The sequence below is a fragment of the Coregonus lavaretus genome, assembly GCF_964263955.1.
Source record: "Coregonus lavaretus genome assembly, chromosome: 16".
Classification (NCBI taxonomy): domain Eukaryota; kingdom Metazoa; phylum Chordata; class Actinopteri; order Salmoniformes; family Salmonidae; genus Coregonus; species Coregonus lavaretus.
This window is the reverse complement of record NC_140003.1, coordinates 41,835,431-41,860,694: the sequence shown is the minus strand read 5'-3', so window position 1 is coordinate 41,860,694 and position 25,264 is coordinate 41,835,431.

Genomic DNA, 25,264 nt, shown 5'->3' with positions numbered 1-25,264 from the left:
TAATAATATAATAATATAATAGCTTACTTAAGTGACTCTTCTCCAAGTTCATCTCTCTGTAGGTGATGGCTTTGTTATGGATGGTTTGGGAATCGCTTCCTTTTAAATGGTTATAGAATTTAACGGCTCTTTTCTGGATTTTGATCATTTACGGGTATCGGCCTACTTCTGCTCTGCATGCATTATTTGGTGTTTTACGTTGTACACAGGATATTTTTGCAGAATTCTGCAATTTGGTGTTTGTCGCATTTTGTGAATTCTTGGTTGGTGAGTGGACCCCAGACCTCACAAACATAAAAGGGCAATGGGTTCTATAACTGATTCAAGTATTTTTAATTAATTGGTATGTCGAATTTTATGTTCCTTTTGTTGGCATAGAAGGCCCTTCTTGCCTTGTCTCTCAGATTGTTCACAGCTTTGTGGAAGTTACCTTAGGCCGAGGTATGTATAGTTTTTTGTGTGCTCTAGGGCAACGGTGTCTAGATAGAATTTGTATTTGTGGTCCTGGCAACTGGACCTTTTTTGGAACACCATTATTTTTGTCTTATTGAGATTTACTGTCATGGCCCAGATCTAGGTTCTCTCCCATCCCTTTCTCTCAACCTCTCTCCCTCTCACTACCTTCCTTCTTCTCTCTCTACTCTCCCCTCCATCTCTCTTTACGTCTTTCTCTACCTCTCTCCCCTCCCTCTCTCTTTACTTCTCTCTGTCCCCTCGCTCAATCCCCTCCCGCCACCTCTCTACCTCTCCCTCCCTCCCTCTCTCTCCTCCCTCCCCATCGCTACCTCCCTCTCCCGCTCTCTCTCCCTCCCTTTCTCACTCACTCTCCCTCCCTTTCTCACTCTCCCCTCCCCCTCTCCCCTCTCTCTCCTCCCTCTCTCCCTTCTTTCTCCCCTCCCTCTCTCTACATCTACCTCTCTCCCTCCCTTTCTCCCTCCCTCTCTCTCCCGTCCTCTCCCCTCTCTCTCCTCTCTCCCTCCCTTTCTCCCTCCCCTCCCACTCTCCCTCGCCTCTCCCTCCCCTCCCTCCCTCTCTCCCCTCCCTCTCTCCCCTCTCTCTCCCCAGGTTGAAGATAGAGATGAGTGAGTATGATGCGTCTACATACGACCGTTACTCTGGAAATCTCAGAAGACAGGTCCAGTCTACGCATCATTCTGGACAGTTTACAGGTAACGACTCAATCTCTGGGAATATCCAAGAATACAGTTCCCATGTTGGGAATACAAGTCCTAAGTGGGTTAGAACAAGTGCACACCCTGGGGTAAAATAGTAAAGAATCGGACTGCACTAACGTTTTGGGGTGAATGACCTCTACAAGCCACATAACAATAGCCACCATGTGACATGGGCACTGACCTCAAGTCACCCCATTCGTGTGAAAATAAGATGAAAGAGTGGGCACTGGCCCTAACGATCTCTCTGATTGGTTGTCCAGATGAGGACCCCTGGATAAGGGGTGTGGCCAAGTCTCAGGAGTGTGATTCAGTCTTTGTTGTCTTTTCGTATTTTCTGTTTTACAGCAGGGGTAGGTAGTTGTTTCTGGTAGGTAGTTGTTTCTGGTAGGTAGTAGCTTCTGGTAGGTAGTTGTTTCTGTTAGGTAGTAGTTTCTTGTAGGTAGTTGTTTCTGGTAGGTAGTTGTTTCTGGTAAGTGGTTGTTTCTGGTAGGTAGTTGTTTCTGGTAGGTAGTTGTTTCTGGTAGGTAGTTGTTTCTGGTAGGTAGTTGTTTCTGGTAGGTAGTTGTTTCTGGTAGATAGTTGTTTCTGGTAGGTAGTTGTTTCTGGTAGGTGGTTGTTTCTGGTAGGTAGTTGTTTCTGGTAGGTAGTTTTTTCTGGTAGGTAGTTGTTTCTGAAAGGTAGCTGTTTCTGGTAGGTAGTTGTTTCTGGTAGGTAGTTGTTTCTGAAAGGTAGCTGTTTCTGGTAGGTAGTTGTTTCTGGTAGGTAGTTGTTTCTGGTAGGTAGTTGTTTATGGTAGGTAGTTGTTTCTAGTAGATAGTTGTTTCTGGTAGGAAGTTGTTTCTGGTAGGAAGTTGTTTCTGGTAGGTTGTTGTTTCTGGTAGGTAGTTGTTTCTGGTAAGTAGTTGTTTCTGGTAGGTAGTTGTTTCTGGTAAGTAGTTGTTTTTGGTAGGAAGTTGTTTCTGGTAGATAGTTGTTTCTGGTAGGTAGTTGTTTCTGGTAGGTAGTTGTTTCTGGTAGGTAGTTGTTTCTGGTAGGTAGTTGTTTATGGTAGGTAGTTGTTTCTAGTAGATAGTTGTTTCTGGTAGGAAGTTGTTTCTGGTAGGAAGTAGCTTCTGGTAGGTAGTTGTTTCTGTTAGGTAGTAGTTTCTTGTAGGTAGTTGTTTCTGGTAGGTAGTTGTTTCTGGTAAGTGGTTGTTTCTGGTAGGTAGTTGTTTCTGGTAGGTAGTTGTTTCTGGTAGGTAGTTGTTTCTGGTAGGTAGTTGTTTCTGGTAGATAGTTGTTTCTGGTAGGTAGTTGTTTCTGGTAGGTGGTTGTTTCTGGTAGGTAGTTGTTTCTGGTAGGTAGTTTTTTCTGGTAGGTAGTTGTTTCTGAAAGGTAGCTGTTTCTGGTAGGTAGTTGTTTCTGGTAGGTAGTTGTTTCTGAAAGGTAGCTGTTTCTGGTAGGTAGTTGTTTCTGGTAGGTAGTTGTTTCTGGTAGGTAGTTGTTTATGGTAGGTAGTTGTTTCTAGTAGATAGTTGTTTATGGTAGGAAGTTGTTTCTGGTAGGAAGTTGTTTCTGGTAGGTTGTTGTTTCTGGTAGGTAGTTGTTTCTGGTAAGTAGTTGTTTCTGGTAGGTAGTTGTTTCTGGTAAGTAGTTGTTTTTGGTAGGAAGTTGTTTCTGGTAGATAGTTGTTTCTGGTAGGTAGTTGTTTCTGGTAGGTAGTTGTTTCTGGTAGGTAGTTGTTTCTGGTAGGTAGTTGTTTATGGTAGGTAGTTGTTTCTAGTAGATAGTTGTTTCTGGTAGGAAGTTGTTTCTGGTAGGAAGTTGTTTCTGGTAGGTTGTTGTTTCTGGTAGGTAGTTGTTTCTGGTAAGTAGTTGTTTCTGGTAGGTAGTTGTTTCTGGTAAGTAGTTGTTTTTGGTAGGAAGTTGTTTCTGGTAGATAGTTGTTTCTGGTAGGTAGTTGTTTCTGGTAGGTAGTTGTTTCTGGTAGGTGGTTGTTTCTGGTAGGTAGTTGTTTCTGGTAGGTAGTTGTTTCTGGTAGGTAGTTATTTCTGGTAGGTAGTTGTTTCTGGTAGGTAGTTGTTTCTGGTAGGTAGTTGTTTATGGTAGGTAGTTGTTTCTAGTAGATAGTTGTTTCTGGTAGGAAGTTGTTTCTGGTAGGAAGTTGTTTCTGGTAGGTTGTTGTTTCTGGTAGGTAGTTGTTTCTGGTAAGTAGTTGTTTCTGGTAGGTAGTTGTTTCTGGTAAGTAGTTGTTTTTGGTAGGAAGTTGTTTCTGGTAGATAGTTGTTTCTGGTAGGTAGTTGTTTCTGGTAGGTAGTTGTTTCTGGTAGGTGGTTGTTTCTGGTAGGTAGTTGTTTCTGGTAGGTAGTTGTTTCTGGTAGGTAGTTGTTTCTGGTAGGTAGCTGTTTCTGAAAGGTAGCTGTTTCTGGTAGGTAGTTGTTTCTGGTAGGTAGTTGTTTCTGGTAGGTAGCTGTTTCTGGTAGGTAGCTGTTTCTGGTAGGTAGTTGTTTCTGGTAGGTAGTTGTTTCTAGTAGGTAGTTGTTTCTGGTAGGTAGTTGTTTCTGGTAGGTAGTTGTTTCTGGTAGGTAGTTGTTTCTGGTAGGTAGTAGTTTCTTGTAGGTAGTTGTTTCTGGTAGGTAGTTGTTTCTGGTAAGTGGTTGTTTCTGGTAGGTAGTTGTTTCTGGTAGGTAGTTGTTTCTGGTAGGTAGTTGTTTCTGGTAGGTAGTTGTTTCTTGTAGGTAGTTGTTTCTGGTAGATAGTTGTTTCTGGTAGGTAGTTGTTTCTGGTAGGTGGTTGTTTCTGGTAGGTAGTTGTTTCTGGTAGGTAGTTTTTTCTGGTAGGTAGTTGTTTCTGAAAGGTAGCTGTTTCTGGTAGGTAGTTGTTTCTGGTAGGTAGTTGTTTCTGAAAGGTAGCTGTTTCTGGTAGGTAGTTGTTTCTGGTAGGTAGTTGTTTCTGGTAGGTAGTTGTTTATGGTAGGTAGTTGTTTCTAGTAGATAGTTGTTTCTGGTAGGAAGTTGTTTCTGGTAGGAAGTTGTTTCTGGTAGGTTGTTGTTTCTTGTAGGTAGTTGTTTCTGGTAAGTAGTTGTTTCTGGTAGGTAGTTGTTTCTGGTAAGTAGTTGTTTTTGGTAGGAAGTTGTTTCTGGTAGATAGTTGTTTCTGGTAGGTAGTTGTTTCTGGTAGGTAGTTGTTTCTGGTAGGTAGTTGTTTCTGGTAGGTAGTTGTTTATGGTAGGTAGTTGTTTCTAGTAGATAGTTGTTTCTGGTAGGAAGTTGTTTCTGGTAGGAAGTTGTTTCTGGTAGGTTGTTGTTTCTGGTAGGTAGTTGTTTCTGGTAAGTAGTTGTTTCTGGTAGGTAGTTGTTTCTGGTAAGTAGTTGTTTTTGGTAGGAAGTTGTTTCTGGTAGATAGTTGTTTCTGGTAGGTAGTTGTTTCTGGTAGGTAGTTGTTTCTGGTAGGTGGTTGTTTCTGGTAGGTAGTTGTTTCTGGTAGGTAGTTGTTTCTGGTAGGTAGTTATTTCTGGTAGGTAGTTGTTTCTGGTAGGTAGTTGTTTCTGGTAGGTAGTTGTTTATGGTAGGTAGTTGTTTCTAGTAGATAGTTGTTTCTGGTAGGAAGTTGTTTCTGGTAGGAAGTTGTTTCTGGTAGGTTGTTGTTTCTGGTAGGTAGTTGTTTCTGGTAAGTAGTTGTTTCTGGTAGGTAGTTGTTTCTGGTAAGTAGTTGTTTTTGGTAGGAAGTTGTTTCTGGTAGATAGTTGTTTCTGGTAGGTAGTTGTTTCTGGTAGGTAGTTGTTTCTGGTAGGTGGTTGTTTCTGGTAGGTAGTTGTTTCTGGTAGGTAGTTGTTTCTGGTAGGTAGTTGTTTCTGGTAGGTAGCTGTTTCTGAAAGGTAGCTGTTTCTGGTAGGTAGTTGTTTCTGGTAGGTAGTTGTTTCTGGTAGGTAGCTGTTTCTGGTAGGTAGCTGTTTCTGGTAGGTAGTTGTTTCTGGTAGGTAGTTGTTTCTAGTAGGTAGTTGTTTCTGGTAGGTAGTTGTTTCTGGTAGGTAGTTGTTTCTGGTAGGTAGTTGTTTCTGGTAGGTAGTTGTTTATGGTAGGTAGTTGTTTCTGGTAGGTAGTTGTTTCTAGTAGGTAGTTGTTTCTGCTAGGTAGTTGTTTCTGGTAGGAAGTTGTTTCTGGTAGGTAGTTGTTTCTGGTATGTAGTTGTTTCTGGTAGGTAGTTGTTTCTGGTAGGTAGTTGTTTCTGGTAAGTAGTTGTTTTTGGTAGGAAGTTGTTTCTGGTAGATAGTTGTTTCTGGTATGTAGTTGTTTCTGGTAAGTAGTTGTTTCTGGTAGGTAGTTGTTTCTGGTAGGTAGTTGTTTCTGGTAAGTAGTTGTTTTTGGTAGGAAGTTGTTTCTGGTAGATAGTTGTTTTTGGTAGATAGTTGTTTCTGGTAGGTAGTTGTTTCTGGTAGGTAGTTGTTTCTGGTAGGTAGTTGTTTCTGGTAGGTAGTAGTTTCTGGTAGGTAGTTGTTTCTGGTAGGTAGTTGTTTCTGGTAGGTGGTTGTTTCTGGTAGGTAGTTGTTTCTGGTAGGTGGTTGTTTCTGGTAGGTAGTTATTTCTGGTAGGTAGTTGTTTCTGGTAGGTAGTTGTTTCTGGTAGGTAGCTGTTTCTGAAAGGTAGCTGTTTCTGGTAGGTAGTTGTTTCTGGTAGGTAGTTGTTTCTGGTAGGTATCTGTTTCTAGTAGGTAGCTGTTTCTGGTAGGTAGTTGTTTCTGGTAGGTAGTTGTTTCTAGTAGGTAGTTGTTTCTGGTAGGTAGTTGTTTCTGGTAGGTAGTTGTTTCTGGTAGGTAGTTGTTTCTGGTAGGTAGTTGTTTCTAGTAGGTAGTTGTTTCTGCTAGGTAGTTGTTTCTGGTAGGAAGTTGTTTCTGGTAGGTAGTTGTTTCTGGTATGTAGTTGTTTCTGGTAGGTAGTTGTTTCTGGTAGGTAGTTGTTTCTGGTAAGTAGTTGTTTTTGGTAGGAAGTTGTTTCTGGTAGATAGTTGTTTCTGGTATGTAGTTGTTTCTGGTAAGTAGTTGTTTCTGGTAGGTAGTTGTTTCTGGTAGGTAGTTGTTTCTGGTAAGTAGTTGTTTTTGGTAGGAAGTTGTTTCTGGTAGATAGTTGTTTTTGGTAGATAGTTGTTTCTGGTAGGTAGTTGTTTCTGGTAGGTAGTTGTTTCTGGTAGGTAGTTGTTTCTGGTAGGTAGCTGTTTCTGGTAGGTAGTAGTTTCTGGTAGGTAGTTGTTTCTGGTAGGTAGCTGTTTCTGGTAGGTAGTTGTTTCTCGTAGGTAGTTGTATGTGTATTTAATTGTGTTTGTGTGTATGCGTGTGAGAAGAGTGGAAGAACGTTTAGCATGTGATGATGATTACAGAGCAACCATTTGAGGACAAGCTCTGTGATTGTCCAGTCCAGGTGTGTGTGTATGTTTGTGCGTGCGCTCTAAGCCAGGTGCGAAACTCGACTATCCCTGTCTTTGAACATGCATATGTTTTTTTTTTTTTGTTTGTTTGTTCCTACAACGATATGAACTATCAGGTGTCCATATGTATATATTCTTAAATTCCATGCCTTACTAGACTACATTTTGTGTGTATTGGGTATATGTTGTTAAATTAATAGATATTACTGCCCTGCCGGAGCTAGAAGCACAATCATTCCTCTACACCCGCAATAACATCTGCTAAACACTTGTATGTGACAAATAAAATTTGATTTGATTTGAAGTTTTCGACATGTTCTCTGTGAAGTAGGCTACAAGAATTTTGTAACTTTTTCTACCTTGGCTTAGTGCTAGCGTGAAATGTCAGAATAATAGTAGAGAGAATGATTTATTTCAGCTTTTATTTCTTTCATCACATTCCCAGTGGTCAGAAGTTTACATACACTAAATTTGTATTTGGTAGCATTGCCTTTAAATTGTTTAACTTGGGTCAAACGTTTCGGGTAGCCTTCCACAAGCGTCCCACAATAACTTGGGTGAATTTTGGCCCATTCCTCCTGACAGAGCTGGTTTAATTGAGTCAGGTTTGTAGGCCTCCTTGCTCGCACACGCTTTTTCAGTTCTGCCCACAAATGTTCTATAGGATTGAGGTCAAGGCTTTGTGATGGCCACTCCAATACCTTGACTTTATTGTCCTTAAGCCATTTTGCCACAACTTTGGAAGTATACTTGGGGTCATTATCCATTTGGAAGACCCATTTTAACTTCCTGACTGATGTCTTGAGATGTTGCTTCAATATATCCACATAATTTTCCTTCCTCATGATGCCATCTATTTTTGTGAAGTGTACCAGTCCCTCCTGCAGCAAAGCACCCCAACAGCATGATGCTGCCACCCCCGTGCTTCACTGTTGGTGTTCTCCTTTTTCCTCCAAACATAACGATGGTCATTATGGCCAAACAGTTCTATTTTTGTTTCATCAGACCAGAGGATATTTCTCCTAAAAGTAAGATCTTTGTCCCCATGTGCAGTTGCAAACCGTAGTCTGACTTTTTTATGGCTGTTTTGGAGCAGTGGCTTCTTCCTTGCTGAGAGGCCTTTCAGGTTATGTCAATATAGGACTCTTTTTACTGTGGATATAGATACTTTTGTACCTGTTTCCTCCAGCATCTTTACAAGGTGCTTTGCTGTTGTTCTGGGATTGATTTCCACTTTTCGCACCAAAGTAGGTTCATCTCTAGGAGTCAGAACACGTCTCCTTCCTGAGTGGTATGACGGCTGCGTGGTCCCATGGTGTTTATACTTGCATACTATTGTTTGTACAGATGAACGTGTTACCTTCAGGTGTTTGGAAATTTTTTCTGAGGTCTTGGCAGATTTCTTTTGATTTTCCCATGATGTCAAGCAAAGAGGCACTGAGTTTGAAGGTAGGCCTTAATATACATCCACAGGTACACCTCCAATTGACTCAAATTATGTGAATTAGCCTATCAGAAGCTTCTAAAGCCATGACATCATTTTCTGGAATTTTCCAAGCTGTTTAAAGGCACAATCAACTTAGTGTATGTCAACTTCTGACCGACTGGAATTGTGATACAGTGAATTGTAAGTGTTTGTAAACAATTGTTGGAAAAATTACTTGTGTCATGCACAAAGTAGATGTCCTAACCGACTTGCCAAAACTATAGTTTGTTAACAAGAAATTTGTGGAGTGGTTGAAAAATGAGTTTTAATGACTCCGACCTAAGTATATGTAAACTTCCGACTTATATTGTATTTGCATATAGCTAACATTCTTTGATAACATTATTTGATTACTGGTTTGATGGCGTTATGTATTTCCAAAACTTTGGTCTACCTTAATGCAACTGGCTGACTTTTCGGTTTATTGTCCCAGAAAGGAGGCGTGTACACACACACACACACACACACACACACACACACACACACACACACACACACACACACCCACACAGTAGAGTTGGCAGGCTCCCAGGAAAATGAAATGATACCCTATTGTTTCTCTACGCTGTAGAGATCAGAGCACGGGGAATCCCCTCTGATATCACACACACACAGATTCAGACATAAATACTATTTTTCTCACGCCCGTTTTATGTGAACAGTGACCTGTCTAGCTGCAAGACCCTGTCCAGCTGGTGCATATTATGGATTGTTTACTGAATCTACTCAAGTCTTTTTCTGGTGTCCTCGCTATCATACTTAATCAGTCTTTCTTTGTTTGCAAAGAGAAAGATTTGTATTTGTGGTTGCACACACACACACACACACACACACACACACTAACACATCCCCCCCTATACACACATGCACACAACAAAAACTAACACATACACTCACTATCCAAAACACACACAAGTTTTCAATCTCATTTAGCTCCAAGCTTTGAATATTTTTGTTCTGTCTAGAGATAACGTAATAAACACCCTCGTTAGATATATGAAAGAGAAACAAAGAAGCTCATTTTTTTTAAACGTAGCTAATTAAATTAAGCAGTGCCCTTTTCCATGGTTATCCACTTACAGTGATAACCCATTTTCTCAATGAATAAGCCCCACCTAGCCTATATTTGTTATTTAGAATAATGTTTAGTCCTATCTGGGGTGTTTAGGTGCATAGAGATACATTGGGATTTTATATTGAATGTGTCTCAGCTAGTCTTTGAGAACATTCCAGAATGTGTTATTCTGTTCCAGTTCTATAGCACCTCCTCTGTCATACCCCATCCTGCAGAGAGGTGTGTATGTGTTTAACACTCTGTGTTCTGTTTCTGTGTGTGTGTGTGTGTGTGTGTGTGTGTGTGTGTGCGTGTGTGTGCGCTTGCCTTGTGTGTATGTGAACGTGTGTTTGCGTAAGTGTGTGTGCGCTTGCGTTGTGTGTGTACGCGTGTGTCTGTGTGTGCGCTTGTGTGTGTGTGCGCGTGTGTCTGTGTGTGTGTGTGTGTAAATGTGTGTGTGTGTGTGTGAGTCTGTGTGTAAGTATGTGTGCGCTTGCGTCGTGTGTGTGTACGTGTGTGTCTGTGTGTGTGTGTAAGTGTGTGTGCGATTGCGTCTATATGTGTGTGTGTGTGTGTAGCTGGGCAGCCCAAAGCAAAAGCTGAAGCGTGTGTGTGTGTGTGTTAGCTGGTGCGTCGGGGAGCATGTACTATTTCAACGATGTGGACGGCAGCGTGGAGTGATCCATGGAAGCTGTGTGTATGCTGAGGAGTACAACGGTGGGTATTTAATATAAAGTGTTGCTAGTAAAAATGACATGTTGTCTTTGCATTGTAGTCATTGTTTTGCTGACATTTTGACAGACAGTATGTGTTAGTTTCTTCAGACTCTGTGAAGTACTGTCATCTTCCAGTCCACTCCTCTGTTATCTGCATCTCTGACAGCAGTTTTTAAATATAGAATAGAGATATGGAGACAGAGATTGGAAGAGGGGGGGGTAAAGAGAAAGAAAAGAGAAAGAAGTCGTAGGGGAGAGAAAGAGGAGGAGAGGAGAGGGAAGGAGTTAAAGAGAGGAGAGGGAAGGGGTTAAAGAGAGGAGAGGGAAGGAGTTAAAGAGAGGAGAGGGAAGGGGTTAAAGAGAGGAGAGGGAAGGAGTTAAAGAGAGGAGAGGGAAGGAGTTAAAGAGAGGAGAGGGAATGAGATCTGGAAAGGGGTAGTGCAAGGGCTAGAGTGATAAATGGACAGAGACAGGGAGGAATGGATAGTGTCAATGTCAGACGTGTGTGAGGAGAGGAGGGTTGGAGTGGCAGACTTCATGGCCCCATAGCGTTCTCCCCCACAACACCTGACCTACTGCTTGAGTAACATGCCTTACATAAAACTACACACACACACAGACACACACACACACCAGCCTGTATGTGGGTTTGACCTGTAGGTGAGCACCTCACATACCTTGGAGAGATATCTGTCTGACATTTGCAGAGTTATAAAAGAGAAGAGAGGTTACTTTAGTGTTGCATACCAGAGCATAATAAAGAAGCTAAGCCCATGTTAGGTCAACAGCACAGACACGCACACACACACACACGCACACGCACACACACACACACACACACACACACACACACACAGACACACACAGACACATACCTCAGTCGGCAGCCATAAATGCCCTTATCATAAATAACATCAGGAGTGACGTCCCATAACACTAGATACGGGGTGTTCCACCATAGGACACATTATCTGACCCGTAGGATCTGACCCCGTAGGATCTGACCCCGTGTTATGTAACAACTAGGTTATGAAAGATGAATGTGACTCTCATACTGGGCTGTTGACCCTTGACCCTCTGTAAATATGATCGCTAATATCACTGGATCATCAGTGCCATCACCAGGTATTCCCAGCAGTGGACCAGTATAGCAGGAGGGTGAAAAAAGCCAACTTAACCAATTGCTTAATCAGCCTTATTTTGTGAGTTGAGTGGACTTCAAAACGGCAATAATTTGAGCTAATGTGTTAAAGTTTGTTTACTCAACAGACTCTGCTCGAACTGAATTTAAAAAAGCTTGTTGAGTAAAATTACAAATGTATGTTTGCTCAAAACCACTCAAAACCACACCCTTCATTATAATATTTCCCAGCCTGCTCAATTGCAGGTTGATTTTCAGAATTGTTTGTTTCAATACCTGTGTTTTTGCATGTACATTGAGTGGTTGATTAATCTTATGCTACACAAACATAAATAACATACATTTTTCTAAACCAATCCAATCTATTAGTAGTTGGACTTAGTGTCCCTGTTACTGAGATGGCGGCTCCAGTTTATATGGTTTAGGTAGTCTCAATAACCAGTCCTTCCTTCCCTGGCAATCATTCTTAATGCAGGTTGCGGGTGATTAAAAGTTCCAATTGCTGGATATCCTCACTTTGGCTGAATTCCAATCAGAATTACACATTGTGTGTGTGTGTGTGTGTGTGTGTGTGTGTGTGTGTGTGTGTGTCTGGATGTTGATGATAATGTGTTTTCTTGTATGCCGAATAATCCAGATATTGTTGTTGTGGGGGGAGGTGCTGATTTTGGAAGCAGGCTGCTCATTTGATTGTTACATGGAGCAGGCCTTTTCTGACAAGCTTCCTTAAATAGCAGCCCCTCATATCACGCTTGGACAGCCTGGGATACAGATGCAGGTTGGTGGCATTGATATTTGGCAGTCTCGGCCACGTACATAGGCTTACGGCATGTGGCCTTCAGATTGCAGGCCTGCCTAAGAGTAGAGCAAACCAACTGGCTAGGTACTGCTCTGTTTCAGCCGTTGTGGTCAGCCTAGCTGTGTTTAGAACAAGGTACTGCTCTGTTTCAGCTATTATGCTCAGCCTAGCTGCGTGGCAGAGAAGGTGCTTTTTGTTTCCTTAAGTGTCCTTGCATCAACAGCCTTTGAAATGTTTGAATCCTCTATGATGTAATGTGATTTGTAGATTCAAATAAAGTATTTAAAATGTGTGTGTGTGTGCACGTGTGAAGACATGATGTCTACCGTAACAGGTGACCTGAGAAAGTAGGCTTCTACATCAACCAACTAAAAGTTCAAAAGGAAGGGACATTTTTTTTTTACCCTACCGACAAATTGCAGTGTAGTTTGGCAAGTACTGTATCCTGGCCACACAGAGCAGTTTGCTACCTGCTGCTCCTGTTGGCCTTCGTAGACTTTGTTCTCAATTAAATCCCAGTTAAAAGAGATTATAAATGCAGGACCAAGGATAAGTGCTCTCTTAAACCTAATTATCCTTCTGTCTCTGACACACACACACACACACACACACACACATTGTTGTCTGTCTCGGCTGTGTTGTGGCTTGTGTGGCTTGCATCGCGTGTCCTTTGAAGACTGAACGGTGTCGGCCATGTTGTTTGTTGTTCTGTCCCTGCCTCAGGCTGGAGAATATCAAAGAGCGGCTTCAGGCTCCGTTTCAAACTCTCTGTGGGCAGAGTTAGAGAGAGAGAGAGAGGGACGGGGAGAATAGACAGAGAGAGTTATATGTGGGAGGACATTCCTCCCTGTCCCTGACTCTGTGGCTAGTTGTGGCTGTCTCTAAGCTGGTCACTGCCATGGCCTCAAGCAGTGATTTAAACACCTTCTCTATCTTAGCCTGCCAGGCCACTCTCACTCACTCACTCACTCACTCACTCCTCTTCACTCGCTCATTGGAGCATAGCGCCTCGACAAATGGATCTCCACAGCATCCTATTCTGAGCCAGATCCCAGGTTGATGCGGTGTTGAGTCCCAGGTTGTGTATGTCTTCCTCTAACTGGTCTGACCACCTGGCTCTCTGTCTTCCTTTTTGGCATGGCCAGTTGGGGGATGGCTCCTTGAGGATAAGGGCAGGCTCCAGAGGTGGGTTTGATCTGACCAGGTGACCGAACAGTTGGAGTCGGGAGGCTCTGACCAGTGAGGAGACGGGGTTGTTCCGTCTTTTGCCGTATTGTGGAGTTCAGGATATGGTCGCGCCAGGTAATGCCCAGTATGCGGCGGAGACACTTGGAGTCAAAGGCGTCCAGACAACATGTGAGGTCCAGGGTGAGGGACCATGACTCTGATCCGTTAATCAGGATGGAGATGACCAGGCTATTGTTTATGAGAAGTGTCATTATATTTTTTCCAGATGATGTTTAGGCTGGCCATGGATGACGCTGCCCGGCAGGTGCGTAGGTGGATGTCGGTGTTGCTCCTGCAGTCAGTTGTTAATGGTCTTCCAAGGTAGCAGAACTTAGGAGCTGATTGGAGGGGGTTGGCAGTCGCTGAAGGACTGAATCTTAGTTTTGTCACAGCTAAACATGAGGCCAAGTGGGTGGGTCTCCTCGTTCATGATCTCAAGGGCAAGGTGTATGATGAAGAGCTCGGCCAGGATTGCCACGTTGTCCGCATAGTCCACGTCAGTGAAGCTGAGGCTGTCATAACTGGTACCACACATGCTCCAGGCCACAGTCCTTCCCATTACGAAGTCGATGGCTATGTTAAAGATGGTGGGTGTCAGAACACAGCCCTGTCTAACGCCGCTGTTCATGTTAAAGGTGTGGGAGGTTCGGCCGTTGACCTGAACACAAGAGATGGTGTTCCTGTATAGCATGGAAAGCAGACCGGTCAGCTTCCCTGAAACTCCAAGGATGCTAAGGATCTTCCAGAGGGCTTCCCTGTCCACGCTGTCAAAGGCCTGCTTTAGGTCAACGTAGGCAATGTTTTTGGAACTCTCTTCTCTGCAAGAAGTCTGAGGGAGAAGACCCATGTCGGTAGTGGAGCGACCCGGGGTAAATCCGCTTTGCTCACGGCGCTGTTTATGCAGAAGTAGGGGGCCTATGCATTTAAGGAGTATGTGGGTGAGTGCTTTTCCTGGGACGCTGAGTAGTGTGATGCCTGGTCCTTGGGACCCTTCTTCCAGAAAGGTAGAATGACTCCCAGGAACAAGTCTTTGGGGATTGTCATTGTCATTGCAGTGCAGCCAGGTGAACCTCTGCCTCAGAGGGGGGCTCTGACATGATGGTGGAGTCTTCCACTGAGGAAGAGGCGAGCTCATCTAAGATTGGAGAGGGAGGTGGAGGAGGGCAGTTAAGGAGTGTGGAGAAGTGTTCACTCCAGCGGTCGACTTGCTGTTCTGGGGTCTCTAATTCAGACCCATTGGGTGCATTTACTGATGCCATGGGGAGTGTATCCTTCCCAGTGAGGATGTTGTAAAGGGCTCCATGGTTGTCTACCTTAGAGGCAGCCTCAGCTTCATCAGCAAGGGTGTCATGCTACTTCTGTTTTCCTTTCCGTAATTACTAGTTGCGCATGGAGTTCAACCTTCTGTACTCGCTCCTGAGTCCTTGGAGTCTGGCTGCTCTTCTGGCCTCAATTATACTCAGGGTTTCCTCTGAGTCCTTGTTCATTTGTCTCCAAGTATCTTTCCAGCTGCTTCAGTGATGTTGTGCTTGCTGGATCGGCTGGGATATTGTGGGCGAGAACAGAGAAGTGGTTCTGCAGTTTGAACGTGGATTGACATTGGGTATCTATAGCTTAGCAATGTCAAACCTGTGTTGATTGGAAGAAGAAACAATTCGTTTTAGGTGAAGACAGCGGGACATGGATAGAAGCCTGTGATCTGTGCTCCCAACTTTCGCTCTGCAGTAGACCTGGCAATTTGAGGATGCATGCCAGCGGGGATTAGAGAGAATGTGATCTATTTCCTTGGTTGTGCGGCCATCATTACTGATCCATGTCATGCAGTGTATGTGTTTATGAGGGTAGAAGGATCGTTCAGTCCTTAGTCCGTGGCTGTTGCAAAACTCCAGGAGCCTGTTTCCATTGTCATTGCAGGGGCCAGTGCCATGGGGTCCTAGTGGGCTTTCAAAGCCAGTACTGTCGGAGCCAGTGGCTGCATTGAAGTCACCCACAATGCAGATGATGTCGTGTCTGGAAATGCCCTCAGTTAGGCTTTCCAGCTGTGTGTAGAAGGTGGTCTTCTGAGGCCACATCTGTTGGAGCGTAACACACTATAACTGTCAGCCTGCCATGTTAAGGTCGTAGTCGGGCAATCAGGAGTCGTTTGTTTATGGCTTTCCAGGATAGGAGGGCTCGATTTGCAGCATCTGAAAGAGATAGGGCCACACCTTGTTGATGTACTGTAATCCCTCATCCCTGCTTGACCAGAGGAAAGTCATGCTGTTGGAAGAGCAAGTGCCAGAGCTTGGCCATCGTACTTCCGTTAGCCCAGCAATGGCAATGTTCATGAGCGACAGTTCTTTGGCTACTAGGAATGCTGAGCAATCATTTTTCATGGATAGAACATCACAGGTTGTAATGTTGAGTTTGTAGCCGTTATTTTTATGTCGTAGGTCAAGGCGGTCCAGGGTCAAGTCATCATGGTCAGTCCAAGTAGAATTCCATTTTTGTAGAGGATTTGTGGCAATGTGTCACGACTTCCTCCGAGGCTGCCTCCTCTCCTTGCTAGGGCAGGCTTCGGCGTTCATCGTCACCGGTCTTCTAGCCACTGTCGCTCTTCATCTTCATTCCATTGGTTTTGTCTTGTTTATTACACACACCTGGTTCATATCCCTTCATCAGTACCTGTATCAGTGTTCCCTCTGCCCCCTTGTCTTTGTGTGTGATTGTTTATTGTGAGGTTAGTTAAGCTCGGTGGAGCTCCTTGTATTTTGTATCGCCAGGGTTATTTTCCCAGTGTGCCTTGTTGGTTTCAGTGCGCCTGTTTTGCGCATTGGACTGTTGTGGCGCTTTATTGCGTAACTCTTTATTCCGGAATAAATCCTGTTATTCTGTGATTTACCCTCCTGCGCCTGACTCCTTCAAATCACCCATCACACAATGCTTTTGTCGTGTGGCGGGTCGCTAGCCCAATACACATTTATATACCACCCTGTGAGGGCAGGGGTGGTGCAGGTGCTATTAGCCAGCACTAGCTCTCTGGTAGTACTGGGGTCATTGCTGGGGTCATCGCTAGAGCCGTAGCCCGGGGTATACCTCAAGGAGGTTAGCACTCTTGACTTAAACCCATTGTGTCCACAATGATGGGAATAAAGAGCGAAAGAAAGAGGGGAGGGGGGATTTAGGGAGGGAGCAAACCAGGCGAAGAGAGAGCGGGCATGAAGTCAATGAAAGGATCTTACTGACCATGCCCCCCATCGCGCCCTCTCCCCAGTTCTGTCTGTCAATGACAGCTATTGTTTCTCTTAGTTCATTGGCTCACGGAAACATCTGGAACATTTGTCCTAACAAAGTGGGGTCTCTTTTCTCAGTGGAGTGTCCACATTCAGCTACTGAACACACTGACTGTGTGGGATGAGTCTTGTCATCTATTACTGTTCATAAATATGGCAGTAGAAGGTCTTTATATATATTATTTACATATCTATATTTCTCTCTTACTCATTCTCTCCCCCCTCTCTCTCTCTATCTATCTATCTATCTATCTATCTATCTATCTATCTATCTATCTATCTATCTATCTATCTATCTATCTATCTATCTATCTATCTATCTATCTATCTATCTATCTATCTATCTATCTATCTATCTATCTATCTATCTATCTATCTATCTATCTATCTATCTATCTATCTATCTATCTATCTATCTATCTATCTATCTATCTATCTATCTATCTATCTATCTATCTATCTATCTATCTATCTATCTATCTATCTATCTATCTATCTATCTATCTATCTATGTCACGATCGCTGAAGGAAGTGGACCAAGGCGCAGCGTGGAATGCGTACATCTTTTTATTAAGTACACCACACGAACAAAACAATAAACGATACGTGAAGTCCTCGGTTAACAAACAAACCAACACGGAACAAGATCCCACAATACACTACTGCCAAACGGCTGCCTAAGTATGGTTCCCAATCAGAGACAACAAGCAACAGCTGATTCACGTTGCCTCTGACTGAGAACCACCCCGGCCAACATAGATACACATGAACTAGAACTTAAACACAGAACACAAACACATAGAAACTACACACCCTGGCTCAACATAACAGAGTCCCAGAGCCAGGGCGTGACAGTACCCCCCCCCCCCCCAAACATAAACCGAACAGGGGAGGGCCGGGTGGGCATTCCTCCTCGGAGGCGGATCCGGCTCCGGGCGTGACCACCACCCTCTAATAACCCCCCCGTAGTACCTCTGGTCTGGTCCCACTGGCTGGAGCTGGACTGGACATCGGTGGAGCGGATTGCTTAGGCTCCGGTGTGGAGCAGCTGACCGGTACCTGACCAGGCACCGGTGAACCGGGCACGGGCTGTGCCGGACTGACGACACGCACCCCAGGCTTGGTGCGGGAAGCAGGAATGGGCCGGACCGGGCTGACGACGCGCACCCCTGGCTTGGTGCGGGGAGCAGGAACGGGCCGGACCGGGCTAACGATGCGCACCACAGGCTTGGTGCGGGGAGCAGGAACAGGCTGGACCGGGCTGGCGACGCGCACCATTGGCTTGGTGCGGGGAGCAGGAACAGGCCGGGCCGGGCTGGCGACGTACACCATTGTCAATTCAATTTACGGGCTTTATTGGCATGGGAAATGTATGTTAACATTGCCAAAGCAAGTGAAGTAGATAGTAAACAAAAGTGAATATGGAGGAAATATGTGTCTCTAATATGGTCAAACATTTGGTAGGAGGTTAGGAAGTGCAGCTCAGTTTCCACCTCATTTTGTGGGCAGTGTGCACATAGCCTGTCTTCTCTTGAGAGCCAGGTCTGCCTACGGCGGCCTTTCTCAATAGCAAGGCTATGCTCACTGAGTCTGTACATAGTCAAAGCTTTCCTTAAGTTTGGGTCAGTCATAGTGGTCAGGAATTCTGCCACTGTGTACTCTCTGTTTAGGGCCAAATAGCATTCTAGTTTGCTCTGTTTTTTTGTTAATTTTTTCCAATGTGTCAAGTAATTCTCTTTTTGTTTTCTCATGATTTGTTTGGGTCTAATTGTGTTGCTGTCCTGGTGCTCTGTGGTTTCTGTTTGTGTTTGTGAACAGAGCCCCAGGACCAGCTTACTTAGGGGACTCTTCTCCAAGTTCATCTCTCAGTGGGTGATGGCTTTGTTATGGAAGGCTTGGAAATCACTTCCTTTTAAGTGGTTATACAGTTGATATCGGAAGTTCATATACACTTAGGTTGGAGTCATTAAAACTATTTTTTCAACCACTTTTCCAACAATTGTTTACAGACAGATTATTTCATTTATAATTCACTGTATCACAATTCCAGTGGGTCAGAAGTTTACATACACTAAGTTCACAGTGCCTTTAAACAGCTTGGAAAATTCCAGAAAATGATGTCATGGCTTTAGAAGCTTCTGATAGGCTAATTTACATAATTTGTGTCAATTGGAGGTGTACCTGTGGATGTATTTCAAGGCCTACCTTCAAACTAAGTGCCTCTTTGCTTGACATCATGGGAAAATCAAAAGAAATCAGCCAAGACCTCAGAAAAAAGATTGTAGACCTTCACAAGTCTGGTTCATCCTTGGGAGCAATTTCCAAACGCCTGTACAACAATAGTACGCAAGTATAAACACCATGGGACCTCGCTGCCGTCATACCGCTCAGGAAGGAGACGCGTTCTGTCTCCTAGAAATGAACGTACTTTGGTGCAAAAAGTGGAAATCAATCACAGAACAACAGGAAAGGAACTTGTGAAGATGGTGGAGGAAACAGGTACAAAAGTATTATATCCACAGTAAAACGAGTCCTATATCGACATAACCTGAAAGGCAGAAGCCACTGCTCCAAAACCGCCATAAAAAAGCCAGACTACGGTTTGCAACTGCACATGTGGACAAAGATCGTACTTTTTTGAGAAATGTCCTCTGGTCTGATGAAACAAAAAATGAACTGTTGGCCATAATGACAATCATTATGTTTGGAGGAAAAAGAGGGACCTTGCAAGACGAAGAAAACCATCCCAACCATGAAGCACAGGGGTGGCAGCATCATTCTGTGGGGGTGCGTAGCTGCAGGAGGGACTGGTGTACTTCACAAAATATATGGCATCATGAGGAATGGAAATTATGTGGATATATTGAAGCAACATCTCAAGACATGAGTCAGGAAGTTAAAGCTTGGTCGCAAATGGGTTTTCCAAATGGACAATGACCCCAAGCATACTTTAAAAGTTGTGGCAAAATGGCTTAAGGACAACAAAGTTAAGGTATTTGAGTGGCCATCACAAAGCCCTGACCTCAATCCTATAGAAAATGTGTGGACAGAACTGAAAAAGCATGCGCAAGTTAGGAGGCCTACAAACCTGACTCAATTACACCAGCTCTATCAGGAGGAATGGGACAAAATTCACCAAACTTATTGTGGGAAGCTTGTGGTAGGCTACCCGAAATGTTTGACCCTAGTTAAACAATTTAAAGGCAATGCTACCAAATACTAATTAATTGTGTGTAAACTTCTGACCCACTGGGAATGTGATGAAAGAAATAAAAGCTTAAATAAATCATTCTCTCTGCTATTATTCTGACATTTCACATTCTTAAAATAAGATGGTGATCCCAACTGACCTAAGACATGGAATTTTTACCAGGATTAAATGTCAGGAATTGTGAAAAAACGGAGTTTAAATGTATTTGGCTAAGGTGTATGTACATTTCCGACTTCAACTGTGGAATTTAACGGCTCTTTTCTGGATTTTAATAATTAGTGGGTGTCGGCCTAATTCTACTCTGCATGCATTATTTTGTGTTTTTCGTTGTACACAGAGGATATTTTTGCAGAATTCTGCATGCATAGTCTCAATTTGGTGTTTGTCCCATTTTGTGAATTATTGGTTTGTGAGCGGACCCCAGACCTCACAACCATAAAGGGCAATGGGTTCTATAACTGATTCAAGTGTTTTTAGCCAGATCCTAATTGGGATCTCGAGTTTTATGTTCCTTTTGATGGCATAGAAGGCCCTTCTTGTTTTGTCTCTCAGACCGTTCACAGCTTTGTGGAAGTTACCTGTGGCACTGATGTTTCGTTTTTTGTGTGCTCTAGTGAAACGGTGTCTAGATGGAATTTGTATTTGTGGTCCTGGCAACTGGACCTTTTTTGGAACACCATTATTTTTGTCTTACTGAGATTAACTGTCAGGGCCCAGGTCTGATAGAATCTGTGCAGAAGGTGTAGGTGCTGCTGTAGGCCCTCCTTGGTTGGTGACAGAAGCACCAGATAGATCATCAGCAAACAGTAGACATTTGATTTCAGATTCTAGTAGGGTGAGGCCGGGTGCTGCAGACTGTTCTAGTGCCCTCGCGAATTCGTTGATATATATATGTTGAAGAGGGTGGGGCTTAAACTGCATCCCTGTCACACCCCACGGTCATGTGAAAAGAAATGTGTGTGTTTTTTGCCAATTTTAACCGCACACTTGTTGTTTTTGTGCATGGATTTTGTAACGTCATATGTTTTTCCCCCAACCCCACTTTCCATCAATTTGTATAGCAGACCCTCATGCCAAATTGAGTCAAAAGCTTTCTTGAAATCAACAAACATGAGAAGACTTTGCCTTTGTTTTGGTTTGTTTGTTTTGTCAATTAGGGTGTGCATGGTGAATATGGTGTCTGTCCTACGGTAATTTGGTAAAAAGCCAATTTGACCTTTGCTCAGTAGATTGTTTTCACTGAGGAAATGAACTAGTCTGCTGTTAATGATAATGCAGAGGATTTTCCCAAGGTTGCTGTTCACACATATCCCACAGTAGTTGGGATATGCTTTGTCTCCACTTTTGTGGATTGGGGTGATCAGTCCTTGGTTCCAAATATTGGGGAAGATGCCAGAGCTAAGGATCATGTTAAGGAGTTTAAGTATAGCCATTTGGAATTTGTGGTATGTATATTCTATTATTTCATTGAGGATACCATCAACACCACGGGCCTTTTTGGGTTGGAAGGTTTGTATTTTGTCCTGTAGTTCATTCAATGTAATTGGAGAATCCAGGGGGTTCTGGTAGTCTTTAATAGTTGATTCTAAGATTTGCATTTGATCATGTGTATTTCTTTGCTGTTTGTTCTTTGTTATAAGGTCAAAAAGATGGTTTACCCATTCATCTCCGTTTTGGATAGATAGCTCTTTGTGTTGTTGTTTGTTTAGTGTTTTCCAATTTCCCAGAAGTGATTAGAGTATATGGATTCTTCAATTACATTGAGCTGATTTCTGACATGCTGTTCCTTCTTTTTCTGTAGTGTATTTCTGTATTGTTTTAGTGATTCACCATGGTGAAGACGTAGGCTCAGGTTTTCTGGGTCTCTATGCTTTGGTTGGATAGGTTCCTCTATTTCTTTCTTAGGTTTTTGCATTCTTCCTCAAACCATTTGTCAATGTTGTTACTTTTCTTCTGTTTTTTGTTAGAGATTTTTAGATTTGATAGGGAAGCTGAGAGGTCAAATATACTGTTTAGGTTTTCTACTGCCAAGTTTACACCTTCACTATTACAGTGGAACGTTTTGTCCAGGAAGTTGTCTAAAAGGGATTGAATTTGTTGTTGCCTAATTGTTTTGTTGTAGGTTTCGACACTACTTCCCTTCCATCTATAGAATTCCTTAATATTATTCAGTTCCTTTGGCTTTGATGCCTCATGATTGAGTATTGCTCGGTTGAAGTAGACTTTTCTGTGGTCTGACAGTGGTGTCAGTGGGCTGACTGTGAACGCTCTGAGAGACTCTGGGTTGAGGTCAGTGATAAAGTAGTCTACAGTACTACTGCCAAGAGATGAGCTATAGGTGTACCTACCATAGGAGTCCCCTCGAAGCCTACCATTGACTATGTACATACCCAGCATGCAACAGAGCTGCAGGAGTTGTGACCCGTTTTTGTTTCTTATGTTGTCGTAGTTGTGCCTAGGGGGGAATATGGGGGAGGGAATGCTGTCACCTCCAGGTAGGTGTTTGTCCCCCTGTGTGCTGAGGGTGTCAGGTTCTTGTCCAGTTCTGGCATTTAGGTCGCCACAGACTAGTACATGTCCCTGGGTCTGGAAATGATTGATTTCCCCCTCCAGGATGGAGAAGCTGTCTTCATTAAAGTATGGGGATTCTAGTGGGGGGATATAGGTAGCACACAGGAGGACATTTGTCTCTGTTGAGATAATTTCCTTTTGAATTTCTAGCCAAATGTAAAATTTTCCTGTTTTTATTAATTCAATAGAGTGAGTTAGGTCTGCTCTATTCCAAATTAGCATACCCCCTGAGTCCCTTCCCTGTTTCACACCTGGTAGTTTGGTGGATGGGACTACCAGCTCTCTGTAACCTAGAGGGCAACCAGTGGGTCTGTCTCCTCTATACCATGTTTCTTGTAGGATGACAATGTCTGTATTTCCGATTTCTTTGGTGAAGTCCAGGTTCCTGCTCTTTAGGCCAATGGCAGATGACCTCAGGCCTTGGATATTCCAGGATGAAATAGTGAAGGCTTTGTGTGCCGTAAAGTGTCTAATGTTGTTGGTCGTGTGGTTTGGCCTCAGGCCAGTAATTGTGAGCAGAGTCTGCGGAGCTTCTGGGGGTTGGGCCTGTTTGCCTGCTCAGTGGGGGGCATGGGTTGGGTAGGAGGGGCATAGGTCTGATCTGAGGAGGCCTAAATGGAGTGTGGGCATGGTTGACTTGGGGGGGGGTGTTAATTGGTGGGGGTGTGGATGTGGCTGGTGGTGCTGTGGTCTGGATGTAGGTCCTTTCGGCGGGGGTCCTCTATGTGTAGGTCAGAGGGGGGGTCCCGCAGGTCTGGGAGAGTGTCTCGCTGGTCGGGCGGGGTGTCTGTTGATCTGTTGCTTCTGTGTGAGGTGTTGGGTCTGCAGTTGAGGGCGATATCCTTTAGGGTCCGGGCGAAGGTGGGCACAGCTGCCTTGAATAGGTGGACCTGGTCGTAAAGGCTGTTCAAGTCCAGGATGTAGTGGTGGGCCAAGTAGACATTTGGTATTGAGGCACAGTCATGGGAAATACTTGCGTTTACCTGCTGTATGGTAGCAGGGTGGAAGTATTTTCGTGGTAGCAGGGTTGAGATAACCACTTGTGCATTTTTCTATCACTCCCTTGAGTGCTGTAGCCACCCTTTCCTGCTGTGTTCTCAGGTCGTTTGTGCCTGTGTGTATTATTATGTGGCTGGGTGATCCTAGTTGGTCCTCAGACAGAAGGTCTAGGGTGCGCTGGGTGTTTGGACACCAGAGTTTAGACACTGTGTGTTTGGGAAAAAGTTTATTTTCTTGTATGTATTTCCCATTTGAGTCCATAAGGAGTACAATCTGTGGCTTGTGTATGTCCTCAGTGGGTGTGGGGGGGTCGTCAGGAGGGCTATCAGGGTGGCTGACAGGGGGGTGCTCAGAGGGGTTGGGATCCCCTGGGCTTGGGGTTCTTCATTTGTTTGTCTGGCTGTGATGTCGAGGCTATGGTCAGGGTCTAGGGTGTACTGTTCTGCTGCGGTGTCGAGACTTTGGTCAGGGTCTGAGGTGGGCTGTTCTGCTGCCTTCTCTGCAGGGATGACCAGCTCTGAAATGGGTTGTTCTCTGTCACCCGTCATCCTTCTCACCCGTCATCCTTCAGTGGTCCTCTGTAGCTCAGCTGGTAGAGCACGGCGCTGGTAGAGCACGGCGCTTGTAACGCCAAGGTAGTGGGTTCGATCCCCGGGACCACCCATACACACAAAAAAATGTATGCACGCATGACTGTAAGTCGCTTTGGATAAAAGCGTCTGCTAAATGGCATATTATTATTTATTATTTTCTCCTCTCCTCTAGTGCTCTGTTCTTCTCCTGCTCCTGCTCTTTCTCCTGTTGATGTTGTCTCGCCACAGTCCAGAGTGCAGATGTATCTCTCTCCACCTCCAGCTCTTCAGGTCTAGTTAAGGGGGTGACTGTTGTCTGGGTCTGTGCTGTAATATCCCGCTGTTCCAGGAGGGAGCTTCTAAGGCCTCTCCATTTGGTTGGGGTAAACTGTGCGACTCTCCTGCCATTGTTGGGCTTAAGGGCTTTGACACCTCTCACTTCACACGTCAGTGCTGATATATATCATTGTAATGTATTTTTCTTCATGGTTTTTGAAAGTAAAAAATAGCTTCAGACTAAACATTACTCACTCAGTTCCAGGTTGGATGGTGTTTTCAGGTTTCTGTTTGTTTGCCAGAGCATTTGCTGTATAGCTTGGGAATGGTAATCCTGGGTAGTAGAAAGCCTTCCAGGTAATTCCGTCCAAAATCAGGTTGTAGGTTTGGAGTTTTGGTTTGGTATGAAGTTTATGTTGTGGAGGAGAGTATCCTGTATCTGTCCCTGCCAAAAAATCCAAGTTTATCTAACTCTAAATCTATATTTTTGTAAAAACATGCTGAAAAATGCAGAAGCAATGTCTTTGAGCTCTCTCTTGCTCTCTCTGTTTGTCTCTCTCTCGCTCTCTCTCTCTCTCTCTCAATTCAATTCAATTTAAGTGCTTCATTGGCAAGGGAACCGTATGTTAACATTGCCAAAGCAAGTGAAGTAGATAGTAAACAAAAGTGAAATAAACAATAAATATTAACAGTAAACATTACACTCAGAAGTTCCAAAAGAATAAAGACACTTCAACTGTCATATTATGTATATATACAGTGTTGTAACAATATGCAAATAGTTAAAGTTAAAATGGGAACATAAAAAAACATAAATATGGGTTGTATTTACAATGGTGTTTGTTCTTCACTGGTTGCCCTTTTCTTGTGGCAACAGGTCACAAATATTGCTGCTGTGATGGCACACTGTGGTTTTTCACCCAGTAGATAAGGGAGTTTATCAAAATTGGGTTTGTTTTTCGAAATCTTTGTGGATCTCTGTAATCTGAGTGAAATATGTGTCTCTAATATGGTCATACATTTGGCAGGAGGTTAGGAAGTGCAGTTCAGATTCCACCTCATTTTGTGGGCAGTGTGCACATAGCCTGTCTTCTCTTGAGAGCCAGGTCTGCCTACGGCGGCCTTTCTCAATAGCAAGGCTATGCTCACTGAGTCTGTACATAGTCAAAGCTTTCCTTAAATTTGGGTCAGTCACAGTGGTCAGGTATGTGTACTGTGTACTCTCTGTTTAGAGCCAAATAGCATTCTAGTTAGCTCTGTTTTTTTGTTAATTCTCTCTCCCTCTCTCTCTCTCTCTCTCTCTCTCTCTCTCTCTCTCTCTCTCTCTCTCTCTCTCTCTCTCTCTTTCTTTCTCTCGTCCTTGTCT